A 15,379-nucleotide genomic window follows, 5' to 3' on the forward strand; every position below is an offset into this window, starting at 1 on the left:
ACAAATGCGGTGAGACAAATATGGCAAGGAGGCGTATGTCTGTGAAGTGACTGACTTGATCATCTCCACAACGATGCAACTCGTCATCTAGTGGTTGGTACCACGTAGCTCAATTAGGAATAATGACAACCGAGGTGACAAAGACCCCCCGTGTCGCCTTAACATTGAGGCAAGTGCTGTTAGCGAGTAACTATGAAGGCCAGCACGACACACGAGGGGGTGGGTGGACAGCACCACGCCCGGCCGCCTTTGTCTCCCCATTGGCAATGTTTACACATCGCACCAGATACTCATTTGAGGCCGAGTCGACCTAGGGGAGGCCCAGGACCGATTCAGATAATCGTCACCGGTGTTGGCCGTGAGCGGGAATCAAATTCGGGCTGCCAGGTTCGTAGCGCAGCGTAGCACTAACCGCTAAACTAGCGCTTCCCACACACACACACTTCTACACACACACACTCACTTCTACACACACACACTCACTTCTACACACACACACACACTTCTACACACACACACTCACTTCTACACACACACACTTCTACACACACACACACACACTTCTACACACACACACACACTTCTACACACACACACACACTTCTACACACACACACACACTTCTACACACACACACTCACTTCTACACACACACTTCTACACACACACACACTTCTACACACACACACACTCGCGTGCGAGTGCCGGTTTCCCCGCACGGGTTTCCACAGGCTGTGCCTGTTGTTTGGGCGCACACACCGAGCACGCTGGCACGCCTGGTCACGATTGGTTTCATGACGGGCGGGGGGGTTGCTGCGTGGGACAAGCGGTGACCAAACGACTCCCGCGCCCACCGCCTCAGTTGGCATCAAGTAAAACGCCACGCACGCACCGTGGATTAACGGCACCGCGCGCCGACAGAGATTATGTTTCGCATGTAGGATAACATGTAGAGCACACCGCAAATCTATTAAGCTACGTGGCATCAAAGGTCATAAATGCTTCGTGTTTAAATGTTGGATTACGATTAATATTCATTCGATTTGTCATATTCAATAAAAATACAAGACACTGTGACCTTAATCCCAAAACCCATACAGAAATGTGGTGTAATATATTCCCGTATGCCGATCTTGCAAAATTACCTCTTATGGGTAGAACAGCTTTAAATTCAGACGCTTTAACCTTTGAAAAAGCGTGTAATGTGATTGCATAATAATTTTTTGGATAATTTATGGGACAGAGCGCACATTTCCAGTGTGCAGCATTCTGCATGAACACTTACTGGGGACTGGATTACTAAAGCGCTGCAAAAAGGGGGGGGCGGTGCACGGTGCACGGTGGACAGTGCTTTGGTGCTGCCGCTGAGCGCGACGCCACAGCCACGCGACCCTCGTGATGACCCCAACACCCCGCGTGGCGGCCACGACAACCGCTGCTGTGTTTATTAGCGGATGTCGTTCATTAGCGGGTGTTTGACGAGGCGCGATCTTCATTAGAGAAATTTACGCCGTATAAGTGAGCGCGGGCGAGTTCATGTGCTTGCGTGTATATGGTGGGGAGTGCCAAGTGTAGCGGTTAGCGTGCTACGCTACAAACCCGTGGGCCGAGTTCGATTCCCGCTCACGGCCAAAGCCGGTGACAATTATCTGGACCGGTCCTGGGCAGTGTGTAAACATCGCTACTGGGGAGACAAAGGAGGCCGGGCGTGGTGCTGGCCACCGACCCCCTCGTGTGCCGTGCAGGCCTTCATAGGTGCTCGCTTACAGCACTTGCGCCAACCAACGAAACCTCTCCGCAATGACGAGTCGACAATAACCAGGCCAGGTGGCGCAGCGGTGGTCGCAAGTGGCTTGCGATCGAAAGGTCGCAAGTTCAATTCTAGTTTGGCGGTTGGCTCGGCCATCATCGCTCCAGGGTCGATCAAATGAGTGTCACTTAAGCGCCTTGAGATGATTTTATAAAAAGGCCCGTTATGAGCTATAATCATCATCATCATTATTGGTCTTCTTATGGATAGGCCTGCCCGTGCCATAGGAAAGTGGAATTTCCATCACTGGCTCAGGCCTGTAAACTAGAAACGAGCACCGCCTCAATACTCATTTCAGCAGAAAATCACTTTTGACTTTTAATCCACAACATGAACAATGATGGCCACAGGAGTGGTTTATTGCGAATGGAGGGCATTCCGTCCTTGTAGGAAATCCATCTAAGCATGCAACGAGAAATCTACACACTCCAACGTCTCTTGGAGTGGAGTCATCCGAATGAGACATCGTCAATAATCCTGCAGAGGCGTTCCCCCATTTGTGGCGATGACACCGCGACGGCAAGCAGCTCATCAGCTGTGCCGCCCGCGGCGTCCGTGCGCAAGGCGCGCTCGGCCACCTCCCCCGGGCTCGGGATAGGCGGGCAGAGGGGGGGGCAAGCAGGGCGAGCGCCGCAGCTCACACGGCATGGCACCGCTACAACGGGGGGAGCGTGGGCTCCAAGAGTAAAACTTCACCGTCACGGCACGCAGTGTACACACAGGGTGTACACGCACAACGCTCACACGGTACGACTCGCGCAGGCATTGTATGTAGAGCAGGGTAAAATATTGGTGGGTAAAGCAGAGCGGAGGGGAGATGGACATTGTTATTGCTGCCACGCAGCCCGGTGCTCGTGCGTTTTCCGCTTGTGTTGCGAAGGATCGCGGTCCGAATCTGGCAGCCGACCCCGTCATGGATGCGGTTGCGCATCAACTGTAAGATACTACGTACGAGCCGTCTGCTTCCAAGTGGACATTACAGATGCCGGGCATCGCGGCCCAAATTTGCCAAATTCGAAAAATGGCCCGCAAATGACTCAATTGGGATGACGCGTAAATCGCCCCGTGTTGCAAAACTTCCGCAGAGGCCTGCGTGCAACACAGCCCTTGTGGTGGTAGCCTTGCGCCATAACAACGGCGCCAACAGTGAACCTACTAAATTATGCTCTCCATGAAATAACCGAAAAGTTCTGGGACCTGTGGATTCTGTGACTCGTGTAAGCAGGGCAACGGAGGAGACTGCATGCGACTCCTGTACATACCCGCGACACCACGGGGAACAGCACAGCCGGGCGGCTTGAAAAGGAATCCCCTCGACACGAACCTGCAGTGCAACACAAAAACAAAGACTATGATCCTCCATTAAAGGCCTTAACGGACTGTTGAGGGTAAGTTCCGTTTCTAAGTCCAGGGGGAGGGGTCCCTCCCGATGTACGTCGCCTCGATATATAGACATTGTTTATAGATGTTGTTTATCGACGTTGTTTCGCACTCACGTCGCTGACTTTTTGAGGAACCCAACGTAAAATGTCCCCCGCACTCACACGTCGTTACGGCGTTTTCAACTCGGTTCAGCCGGACTGTGCAACTCCTCTTTGTCGCATGCGCCGCCACCTTCTCAGTCCCATCGTGTCCTCTCTCACATGCTGCGTAGCGAGTGCTCATTGTAATCGGCTTGTCGACGTCATCGCAGAATATCGTCGCAACCCTTCAATAATGAGTAGCAAGCGTCGTGCTTAGTGACGGTGCAGGTGGTGAGCGTAAGAAAAAGCGCGGTAGTATCACGCTCCATGTTAAAATGAAAGTGAGAAAGCGAAGGAGAGAATGTGAACGCGCGGCTGATATTGGGCGCAATTTGAGTGTGCGTACGACAGTGAAGAACGCTGATGAATTGTAAATTAAAGCCAAGCGTGCTTTCAAGCACGAAGTGTGGTCACGGAATAAGTGGAACGATTTCCTGGCCTTTACGGATCGAGGATCTGCACAAGAAGAACACGCCGATCAGCTTAGCATCTCATTCAGGAGAAGGCCCTAAGCCTGAAAATGGAGTTGGGAGAGGAAGGAGGCAGCGAAAGAGAAACCATTCAAGGTCGCGCGTTGGCGGTTCTACAGATTTCAGGCACGATAAAGTTTAAAGAACGTAAACATAAGAGGAAAGTCGGCCAGTGCTGAAGTAGACGCTGCAGAAACGTTTCCAGACAGGTGTTTAATCCTCTTCCCAACACCTCCAAAGCAAGCACAACTCATCCACTCCTCAAGATAAGATCGTAAAAATGATAGGCTAAGGTAAAATATTTTTAAATGCCGCTTGAGGTTGCGCTTTTTACACTAAAATGGTTTTCTTTTTCATTCATAGTTTGGAAATGTCACAAATACGTGTCGCATTAAAAAAAGGAAAACTTTTAAAGTGTACAGGGATTCTTCTAAATACTCATAAAAATTGTTTTCAGTGGAATGTTTGATAGGTATAAATGCTGTTTGAAGGTTCTTGAACCTGGTTATAAACGTTTACATTGTGTTGTACATTATAGTGCAGGTACTGTACATGTACAGTACGAGGTTTTCTGTACATGTACAATAATATTGTGGTTGCGAGGTATGAAACACAACATTCCCTAAGTTATGGTCCCTATCCCTACCTAATTCCATTGTTTCTTATGGGAGACACTGCCTCGCTTTGCGTCGCAGGGGCAGTGTTTCCCATTATTCTTATGGGAGGAAAATCCTGCGTTATTTATCGCTTCGTTATAAGTCACAACTTCCAGGTCCCTAACCCCGACATATATCGGCGGACCCCCCTGTACCTACAAAGGCGAACACGGCGCACAGAGAGGTTGCACGACCAGCACCGGCCACTCTGTCTCCCTTTTAAGGCTGAGTCGACCAACAGGAGGTCGAGGGCCGGCTCGGAAACTTGTCACTGGCCGTGCAACTTGGGTCGCACGCTAACCGCTGTGCCACTGCTGCCCAGACGACAACAAACAACAACATTCACATGGCAGCATTAACGGTCATTCCAGATGTTGCGCTGCAGGCACCGTAGACGTACAGCACGCTCCAAATGCCCACCGAGATACTGGTTTCACACCACACAATCTTACCCTGGCGCACACCGAGGGGTAGCTGGCAAGGGTGTGCCGCTGACTTCGTACGTATGTTGAATTTCTTTCGCACCGCACGTAGCCAACCGTGCGAATCGGAGGTGCGGTAAACGGACAAACTAAACAATCCTAAAAAAATATATTTTCAATAGCTCCATTGGCTTCCTAATATTGGAAGAGCGCATCAGTAAGCGAGCGATGCAGTGATCGTCTTTGTTCGATGGTGATAGCCAAAACAAAAATAATAAATAACATGAACGCGATATCCGGCTTTGTGCAGAGGCCACGTAACACCGCTGCCACTGGGCTCACGCCAACACACATGCGCACACACACATGCGCACGCACACACGCACGCACACGCGCGTCACCGAGAACAGGACGCTGGCTACCTGTTGTATAAATAACAGGAGGCGGGCGACGTGGCCATTTAGCGCCTGGCTGGTCAGGGTCACAGGGAAGGTATCTCTCTGGGTCGCTGGCTGCACGGAGAAAGCACGGCCCACAGTGACTGGCGGACACGTATCTGTAACATTTCCAAGCGATCAATGAAAAACAAAACCATTTTAGTGTAAAAAGCACAATCTTAAGCCTTTTGGCGTCCTCTGGTCTTACACCGTTTGAGACGAGGCTAAAAAAAACTGTCTCTGGTGTGGACCAATCAGTTTCAAGGACAATGCATATATTATCAGAGTATGTTTTTTGTTTGCATTCTGACCACAAGTATTGTGGTTAATTCAGACACGATTCCTTGTAAAAAGGTTTCAGTTTTGTTGCGAGAAAAAAGGGGAAACAGCTATTCAATTTAAAAAATATTTGACCCAACTATTTTTTTTCATAATATAGTTTTTTGGGTTAGATCGACTAAATATAAATGTGTCGTTAAACCCGCCACCACCCGACACAGCCAATTAGTAAGGTTTGTCACGTAAACAGAACGTGCCAATTAGTTACTACTTCAGAGTAAACCCACAAAACGCGACGTTTCGCCGGGAATTAAAACGAGCCTCATTGGTCGCGAGAGTCTACGTGTTAAACAAACGCACTTTTTTGCTCACCGCACAATGGGAAATACACGAAACAAACGTCGCAATTGTAGTCTTCAAAACTGCGAGTTGATCTTATTCACACAATAAATCTAGCAAATGCCTCCCCCCGGGATGTCCATGAATATAGGACTTAATTCTAGATTTGAAGCTTTCGTGACTGCAATGATTCATATTCTTAGGTTTTTTCGGTAAAGTCACGTAGGTAAAAACATTAAAAAGTAAAATAAAATAAAAAATAAAAATCACGACGCTTCGGAGGCAACACAAGCTTCCGTCTTCAGGTGGTACCGTCACAGCCACGACAGCTGTATCAAGTAAATGAGAGATTGCAGGAGTTACCACTGCGTTTATATAATGGTTGGAGAAGGTGGTGGGGCAAGGGCCGCATACTTATTATTAATATGGTAAGGTGAGGCTTGAGACTAAGAATAGACTGCATAACAAAGGCTGAGCCTTTGTTATGGAGAGGTGCGGTTTGTGACTCAACCTGTAACAAGAAGACCACCACTAAACATGGTAAAACAGTAATGGTTGTCTGTCAAATAAGATTGGCAAATAAGTGTAGTTAAATCTTTTTTGCATGGTTAATCACATCTTTCCAATGATTACTCAGTTTGTAACCGTCATCACGGTTGAAATTATGTCTGTGTTTGTATATTTGTATGGCTTCGTGTACAAACCTTTGATGGTAGCCAGGAGGTTTGCAGAGAACCTTGGTCTCGGAAAATACAATTTCATGAGAGCCCACCGAGTTGTAGCAATGATCGGCAACGGCCAAAGAATCAGTTCTGCCGTGTTTCAGATCTGACTTGTGCTCGCGGACACGATCAGAAACATGACGTTTCGTTTCTCCAATGTAGCAATCACCACAAATGCAACTCAATTTGTAGACTCCAGGATACTGTAAGTCAGGAACGACATCCTTCACAGATGGGATCAAATCACGGATTTTATGCACTGTACTGAATCGGACTTGGATCTTATGTTTGTTTAGAATTTTGGAGATCTTTTTGGTCACGCCTGCTATGTATGGAAACGTGATAGTTTTGGTCGGAGTTTCATGTGGCTGTTTCTGTATGGTGGGAGAGACAGCTTGGCGGATAGTGCGGTCAGAGTATCCGTTCATCCTGAGGGCCCGATGTACATGTCTTAATTCACCGGCCAGGTAGTGTTGGTCAGCAATGCCATGGGCTCTGTGGTATAGCGTTTTGATGAGAGAATTCTTTTGAGATGGGTGGTGGTGGGAATCCGGTTTCAAGTAGGAATCTGTGTGGGTGGCTTTCCTGTAGACAGAATGTCCCAAGGATCCGTCAGGCCTCCTCTCAAACAGAATATCTAAGAATGGTAGTTTACCGTCTTTCTCCACTTCCATGGTGAATCTGATGGATGGGTGTCTAGAATTGATGTGGTCCAAGAAGTGGTCCAATGCTGGGAGGCCATGTGACCAGATGACGAAAGTGTCGTCCACATACCTCTTCCACAAGGAAGGACGCAGGGTGGATGTCTGGATGGCGTCTGATTCAAACTTTTCCATGAACATGTTGGCTATAACTGGTGACAAGGGGGAGCCCATAGGGGTACCCTCATTCTGTTTGTAGAAGGTGCCATTCCAGGTAAAATAAGTGTTGGTGAGGCAATTCCTAACCAGCGCAGGTACATCAGAATTCAATCCATGTTGGACTAAGTCCTCAATTATTGTTAGGGTGTCCGGTACTGGGACTTTGGTGAACAAAGATACTACATCAAAGCTGACGAGGATGTCATCAGGAGATAGTACCATGTCCTTAACCATAGAGACTAATTGGGTTGAGTTGAGTACTGCAGAAGAGGTCTTGCCTGTGAAGGGGAGCAGAGTATCTGATAGAAAACGGGCTAGTTTGTACGTAGGAGAGTTTATCATCGACACGATGGGTCGTAGTGGGGTGCCTTCTTTATGGATTTTGGGAAGACCATAGAGTCTGGGAGGTCTAGCCGCCGATGGTTTTAGAGAGGGACGTTTGCTTGGTTCGATTAGGGAAGTTGAACTCGTGATGATACTGTTGGTTTTTGTCGTTAGGTTTTTAGTGGGATCGTTTTTAATTTTGGAGTAACTCCCATCATTAAGAAGGTCCAGGATTTTGTTGTTGTATGAATCTTTATCCATGATGACCGTGGCATTGCCCTTGTCTGCCGAGAGGATGACTATATCATCTCTCTTTTTTAGGTCCGCGAGTTCAGAGCGTTCGTTTTTGCTGATGTTACTTGTGGGTTTCTTAGCATTCTTAAGAATAGTAGCTATTTCAGCTCTTGCTACATCCGCATGGATGTGTCCTATGCCTCTGAGGGCTACATCAATCTGAGAAATCATATCCTCTACTGGTATATATTTAGGGGTGACGGCGAAATTTAGTCCTTTGGCCAGAACCGTTTTTAGATTGTCAAAAATTGGGATGTTACTCTGATTAATCACGGTCTTGTTAACATCCAGCTTTGCGATGTGTGGCTCTGGTTTCTTCTTAGATAGGAGGTTGAATTTAGAAATCAGGGTTAGCTTTGCATTTGGCTGACATTGAGTCAGCAGAAGCAGAAGTCATGTAATCAACGTGGGTCAAATCGGAAGGTGACATTTTTTGTGTTAACATTAAATGTGTTTGTAACAGTACTCTCTTCATTGTTCAGCCAGCATTGGTATTAACATGGGCATTTTCGTTCCTTTTGTCTATCATGTGTATTAGAGCTTCCCTCCCCCTCTCTGCCCATTGTGTTGGCGTGTGCGGCAGTTGGCCGCTTGCGCATAATCGCTCCATTGTGTTGGCGTGTGCAGTAATTAGACGCTTGCGCACAATCGCTTGCACGCCGTCGCCCACCCTTTTGGCCTCGCCCCCCCTCCCTCCCGATACGTTCCATTCATTGGCTACCATAGTCTGATGAGCTCCCCCCTCCCTCTCCTCCCCCCCTCAACTCGCTTTTAAGGGATTACATCTTGAATCATTGCCTCACTTGATGCAGCTAATCTGGCTGTGACGGTCCCACCTGATGACGGAGACTTGTGTTGCCTCCGAAACGTCGTGATTTTTTATTTTATTTTATTTTATTTTCATTCATTTTGATGTTTTACCTACGTGACTTTACCGAAAAAACCTAAGAAGTTGTAAGAGAGTCTGGAACCACGTTGATTACATGACTTCAGCTTCTGCTGACTCAATGTCAGCCAAATGCAAAGCTAACCCTGATTTCTAAATTCAACCTATCTAAGAAGAAACCAGAGCCACACATCGCAAAGCTGGATGTTAACAAGACCGTGATTAATCAGAGTAACATCCCAATTTCTGACAATCTAAAAACGGTACTGGCCAAAGGACTAAATTTCGCCGTCACCCCTTAATATATACCAGTAGAGGATATGATTTCTCAGATTGATGTAGCCCTCAGAGGCATAGGACACATCCATGCGGATGTAGCAAGAGCTGAAATAGCCACTATTCTTAAGAATGCTAAGAAACCCACAAGTAACATCAGCAAAAACGAACGCTCTGAACTCGCGGACCTAAAAAAGAGAGATGATATAGTCATCCTCTCGGCAAACAAGGGCAATGCCACGGTCATCATGGATAAAGATTCATACAACAACAAAATCCTGGACCTTCTTAATGATGGGAGTTACTCCAAAATTAAAAACGATCCCACTAAAAACCTAACGACAAAAACCAACAGTATCATCACGAGTTCGACTTCCCTAATCGAACCAAGCAAACGTCCCTCTCTAAAACCATCGGCGGCAAGACCTCCCAGACTCTATGGTCTTCCCAAAAACCATAAAGAAGGCACCCCGCTACGACCCATCGTGTCGACGATAAACTCTCCTACGTACAAACTAGCCCGTTTTCTATCAGATACTCTGCTCCCCTTCACAGGCAAGACCTCTTCTGCAGTACTCAACTCAACCCAATTAGTCTCTATGGTTAAGGACATGGTACTATCTCCTGATGACATCCTCGTCAGCTTTGATGTAGTATCTTTGTTCACCAAAGTCCCAGTACCGGACACCCTAACAATAATTGAGGTCTTAGTCCAACATGGATTGAATTCTGATGTACCTGCGCTGGTTAGGCATTGCCTCACCAACACTTATTTTACCTGGAATGGCACCTTCTACAAACAGAATGAGGGTACCCCTATGGGCTCCCCCTTGTCACCAGTTATAGCCAACATGTTCATGGAAAAGTTTGAATCAGACGCCATCCAGACATCCACCCTGCGTCCTTCCTTGTGGAAGAGGTATGTGGACGACACTTTCGTCATCTGGCCACATGGCCTCCCAGCATTGAACCACTTCTTGGACCACATCAATTCTAGACACCCATCCATCAGATTCACCATGGAAGTGGAGAAAGACGGTAAACTACCATTCTTAGATATTCTGTTTGAGAGGAGGCCTGACGGATCCTTGGGACATTCTGTCTACAGGAAAGCCACCCACACAGATTCCTACTTGAAACCGGATTCCCACCACCACCCATCTCAAAAGAATTCTCTCATCAAAACGCTATACCACAGAGCCCATGGCATTGCTGACCAACACCACCTGGCCGGTGAATTAAGACATGTACATCGGGCCCTCAGGATGAACAGATACTCTGACCGCACTATCCGCCAAGCTGTCTCTCCCACCATACAGAAACAGCCACATGAAACTCCGACCAAAACTATCATGTTGCCATACATAGCAGGCGTGACCAAAAAAATCTCCAAAATTCTAAACAAACATAAGATCCAAGTCCGATTCAGTACAGTGCATAAAATCCGTGATTTGATCCCATCTGTGAAGGATGTCGTTCCTGACTTACAGTATCCTGGAGTCTACAAATTGAGTTGCATTTGTGGTGATTGCTACATTGGAGAAACGAAACGTCATGTTTCTGATCGTGTCCGCGAGCACAAGTCAGATCTGAAACACGGCAGAACTGATTCTTTGGCCGTTGCCGATCATTGCTACAACTCGGTGGGCTCTCATGAAATTGTATTTTCCGAGACCAAGGTTCTCTGCAAACCTCCTGGCTACCATCAAAGGTTTGTACACGAAGCCATCCAAATATACAAACACAGACATAATTTCAACCGTGATGACGGTTACAAACTGAGTAATCATTGGAAAGATGTGATTAACCATGCAAAAAAGATTTAACTACACTTATTTGCCAATCTTATTTGACAGACAACCATTACTGTTTTACCATGTTTAGTGGTGGTCTTCTTGTTACAGGTTGAGTCACAAACCGCACCTCTCCATAACAAAGGCTCAGCCTTTGTATAACAAAGGCTCGAGACTAAGAATAGACTGCATAACAAAGCCTCAGCCTTTGTTATGCAGTCTATTCTTAGTCTCAAGCCTCACCTTACCATATTAATAATAAGTATGCGGCCCTTGCCCCACCACCTTCTCCAACCATTATATAAACGCAGTGGTAACTCCTGCAATCTCTCATTTACTTGATACAGCTGTCGTGGCTGTGACAGTACCACCTGAAGACGGAAGCTTGTGTTGCCTCCGAAACGTCGTGATTTTTATTTTTTATTTTATTTTACTTTTTAATGTTTTTACCTACGTGACTTTACCGAAAAAAACCTAAGAATATGAATATAGGACTCTTCCGTAGTCTACTCAGACAGCGTAACATTCTCTTCCATCGCCGAGGGATCTTGCCGACTCGTGACTATCTAGGGCAGACAGGTGGTGGAGCGGCGGTAATGCACAACGCCTCACAGGACGAGACGAGTTAGATTCCCGACTCTGAGTTCTGGGTTCCCTGGTCCCCTTCCACAGCTAAACACACACAGACGGGAGCTGGGAATTCTCAATTTCTCAATTGGGATTCCACGGAACAAACATTGCCCCCTCCTGCAATAACGTGGCACAACCCGCCTGAACAAGTCTTCACACTCAGTGAGGCTTAACTCAAGGTGAAAATAATCTTATGAAGTTCCTCCAGAACTAGATAACCAAGTCGTCCTACTCATAGCAAGAGCAGTGAGACAGTGGATTTACAAAGGCTGAAGATGAATCATTGCTCATTACAAGTCGAGCAAAACAGAATTTTCACTCAAATCCATGGCCAAAAAAATTCACAGCCTTCTAGGAGTGCACAATTCAGCAGTATTGGTTCAACACAAGCAAACTCTGGACCAGCTTCAACATTCGGTGTCTCAACTGCAAGTCAGGCTTGCTTGAATCAAGGCTGATTAACTGCCAAATGTTTATAGGCAAAGACTCTGTCTGTAAGATAGGGGTCCTAGTTATCAGGACCCATATCCAACCAGGCAGACGTGTCCTAAGCAAAGAGAAGATTCCTGCAGCAAACTCATTAAAAAAAACCCCACACACAGTAGCAGCATCCCTTGTGGCATTACACACACACATCTCAAACTCCAGCATGACAGCAGCACTCGGTACAAATTCTAACTCCACCCACTTTTGTTACAAACTCAACGCAATTCGAGACTGGATCCTCTACCTACACACGACGGGCAAAGGGCAGTGTGGACCTGCGACTGGGTCGGCGCTTGTGCCGCGTGGAACATGACCAGCCACGTGGGGGGACAGATCGACAAATTGCCTCCATCGCTGCCGCTGTGGAACCTTGGAGCCCGCCAGTGGCTAATCCACCACCCAGTTCACTACAAATTTTTATTTTACCAGGTAAGGACCACTGAGTTGTCTAGCACTCTTCAGAAGCGAACTGGCCACAAATGATAGCTCAGCAAAGTGGCTTATCGTGTGGAAATTTACAGCAACCAAATGCTCTTGAACGCAAGTTGATTCTAAATTTGGACGGAAAACTGGAGGACACAGAGAAATATCCACGTGACCACGGGAAAAGAGAACGCAAACTCCAAATATACCGCAGGCGTCAGGGTCGGGATCGAACCCACGACCTCCTGTATACCAGGTGAGGTAGTTAGCATCTCGCCAACCGTGGGAAGCCTGGTGAAGCTGACCCGAAGGGAATGTGGAACGCGGCGCCCGTATCGCGTGTGTGACGGTGACGATGACAGCCTCGCCCAGCTGAAGGGACGAGGAGAATCTTGGGGAGGGGGGGGTACTCACGCCAGCGTCCAGCGGGGCCACCGCGAGCGGGGAGAGTTTGTTTGCACGATCCCCACTAACCCCGTTTTGCCGCGACGGAGAGAGATCATGCCGGTTAATTAATCTATATATGGTGCATGTAATCCTTGACCCCGCACCACTCACCCACCCCCCCACCCTGTTCAACGGAGAGGCCAATAATCCTAATTATTTTGAGAAATCCCACATGCCTTACGCGTGGCTAACAATTCTGCCCGCGCTTCCCGCCAAGACAAATATTTGAATGCGAAATACCCTCGGCATGGACGTAAAATGCACGATCGCCGCGAAGAGCCGGGTGGTGGCCACGGACTTCGTTTGCCGCATGCCGATCGCCGATTCGCCGCGGGTGGCGTTGCTTGATCGTGCTGCACACACCACCCTGCATTTGTATTATTATTAATACTACTACGCTTGATTATCCGGAAAATCCCGAGTCTCAACTCTTTTTCAGGATGGTCCTGCCAGATTTTCACCGTAGGGAGGGGGGAGAAATTTCCAGGTGATTTTGCAGCATTGGAATGCTTGGCCAATGCCAGTAACATTGCACAGAGACTCCTCTACTTAGCAACACGCTCGGCTCCAGAGGTCGGTTCATAAGTCGATTTGTTCATAAATCCATCTTTACTCCTATCGATTGCAAACACGTTGTAGAGCATGTACACTAAACACGGGGAATGGCTTTAAAAGTTGTATAATCTACTGGAGATGTAGATGCCACTGGTTCTTCACTTTCTGCACATGTAGATGCCAATGGTTCTTCACGTTCTGCAGATGTAGATGCCACTGGTTCTTCACTTTCGGCAGATGTAGATGCCACTGGTTCTTCACCTTCTGCAGATGTAGATTCCACTGGTTCTTCGCGTTCTGCAGATGTATTTGCCACTGGTTCTTCACCTTCTGCAGATTTAGATGCCACCACCGCCATCTATTGCGCGGTGGTTGAACTTACGACTCTCGTTCCGAACAGGCAACTGGACAAGCGGACAGGTTTGTTCGTATCTCTGAAAGTTTGCAAGTAGAGGATTCCCTGCATGTGTGTTTTTTAAGCTATGGAAGAAAACTGGAGAGCCCAGAAAAAAAAACCCCATGCAGAACAGGGGAAGAGAGAGAAACATACAAACTCCACACACAGAAAGGGGCCCGAGTTGGGGATGGAACTCAGGAGCTTTTTTCTGTGAGGCACGAGTGTTTGTCACTGCGTTGCCACCCTGCACAATACAAAAAAGAGAATGCACCACACACACAACACAACAGCTGGAAAAACAGCTGCCATTCCAGATTCGGTAACGTTACCACAGCGATGAAAACGGTCCCATAGTCACCACGGCGCTTGTGCCGGGGTAGATGCCGGTGTAAGACCATGATGAGGAGGTCACGGGATAGACCCAGGTGTTATGGGTTAAACGACTACACTCCCCACTGTTCAAACCGGCTCTACTTTATCTGACGGGTGCGACGCCTGCTGCGAATGTCGCTCCTCTATGCCCCTTCGTTACTGGATGGTGGCTGCCACCAACTGCCCTGTACGCGCGACTCCCCCGCGCGTCTCCCCCGTGCTTCTCCCCCGCGCGTCTCCCCACAGACTGATGGTAACTGGCACGATGCCAACAGGGATCTTATGCCGATATGACGGGATTACCGCGACTGGAACACAATTTGGGCCAAAAAAAGCCAAAGCAGCAGCGAATGGCCCACCGACAAAACGCACAATGAAGGAATTACACCGCTACACAGAATATTGCACGGGAAATCATTTCCTCAAGATTTCTCCCCGTCCAAATAAGGTTTTAATAGAGCATGTCGGTTAAGTGCTGCTGCGTTAAACCATTTTAATGAAAGGCTGACACAGCAGCTGTCTCAACATGTGAAGTGAAGCGCCGCCAGGGCTCTCATCAGACAACTCAATTGCCGAAGATTTAGCGCAGACAGTCGCGACGCACAAGTTACAATTGTTAGGGTGAAGACACACACACACAAAAAGTACGTATCAATCAAATGCTGGGCTGTGGAAAATGTCATTTGTGCGAGGGCCTTGTCACTCAACAAGGCTCCCAACATCTGGTTGGAAGACGGAGGGACCGACCCATATAGTCAACTAAAAACTAAACTATTGTGTATGCTATCAGGTAAGGCCCCACTGAGCTATACATATATATATTTCAGAAGCGACCTGGCTATCACAAATGATATCTCAACGAAGTGGCTTCTCGTGTAGCCAAAATACTCTGATCGTGTGATGTTGATTCTAAACGTGGAGGGGAAAAACCGGAGGATCTGGAGAAAAATCCACGCGACCACGGGGAAAGAGAAATGC

At 47.6% G+C, this 15,379-nt stretch overlaps 1 protein-coding gene across 22 annotated transcripts in view; it reads right to left on the minus strand.

Annotated features, from left to right (window-relative positions):
* FUT8 (fucosyltransferase 8) overlaps positions 1–15,379 on the minus strand; it is a 388,964-nt gene that overhangs the window by 244,706 nt on the left and 128,879 nt on the right. For 12 of the 22 annotated variants that reach the window (XM_078608817.1, XM_078608813.1, XM_078608810.1 and 9 more), the window contains one exon: positions 3,073–3,134. The exons of 4 other annotated variants lie outside the window; for them this stretch is intronic. The gene's annotated coding sequence lies outside the window, so the exon portion shown is untranslated. Of the gene's footprint in view, positions 1–3,072; positions 3,135–4,614; positions 4,774–5,303; positions 5,438–15,379 lie in introns of all 22 variants that reach the window. 6 more of the 22 variants (XM_078608814.1, XM_078608808.1, XM_078608803.1 and 3 more) reach the window with 3 other exon arrangements.

Source organism: Lampetra planeri, chromosome 30, assembly GCF_965212315.1.
Source record: "Lampetra planeri chromosome 30, kcLamPlan1.2.h2, whole genome shotgun sequence".
In the NCBI taxonomy this organism is placed as follows: domain Eukaryota; kingdom Metazoa; phylum Chordata; class Hyperoartia; order Petromyzontiformes; family Petromyzontidae; genus Lampetra; species Lampetra planeri.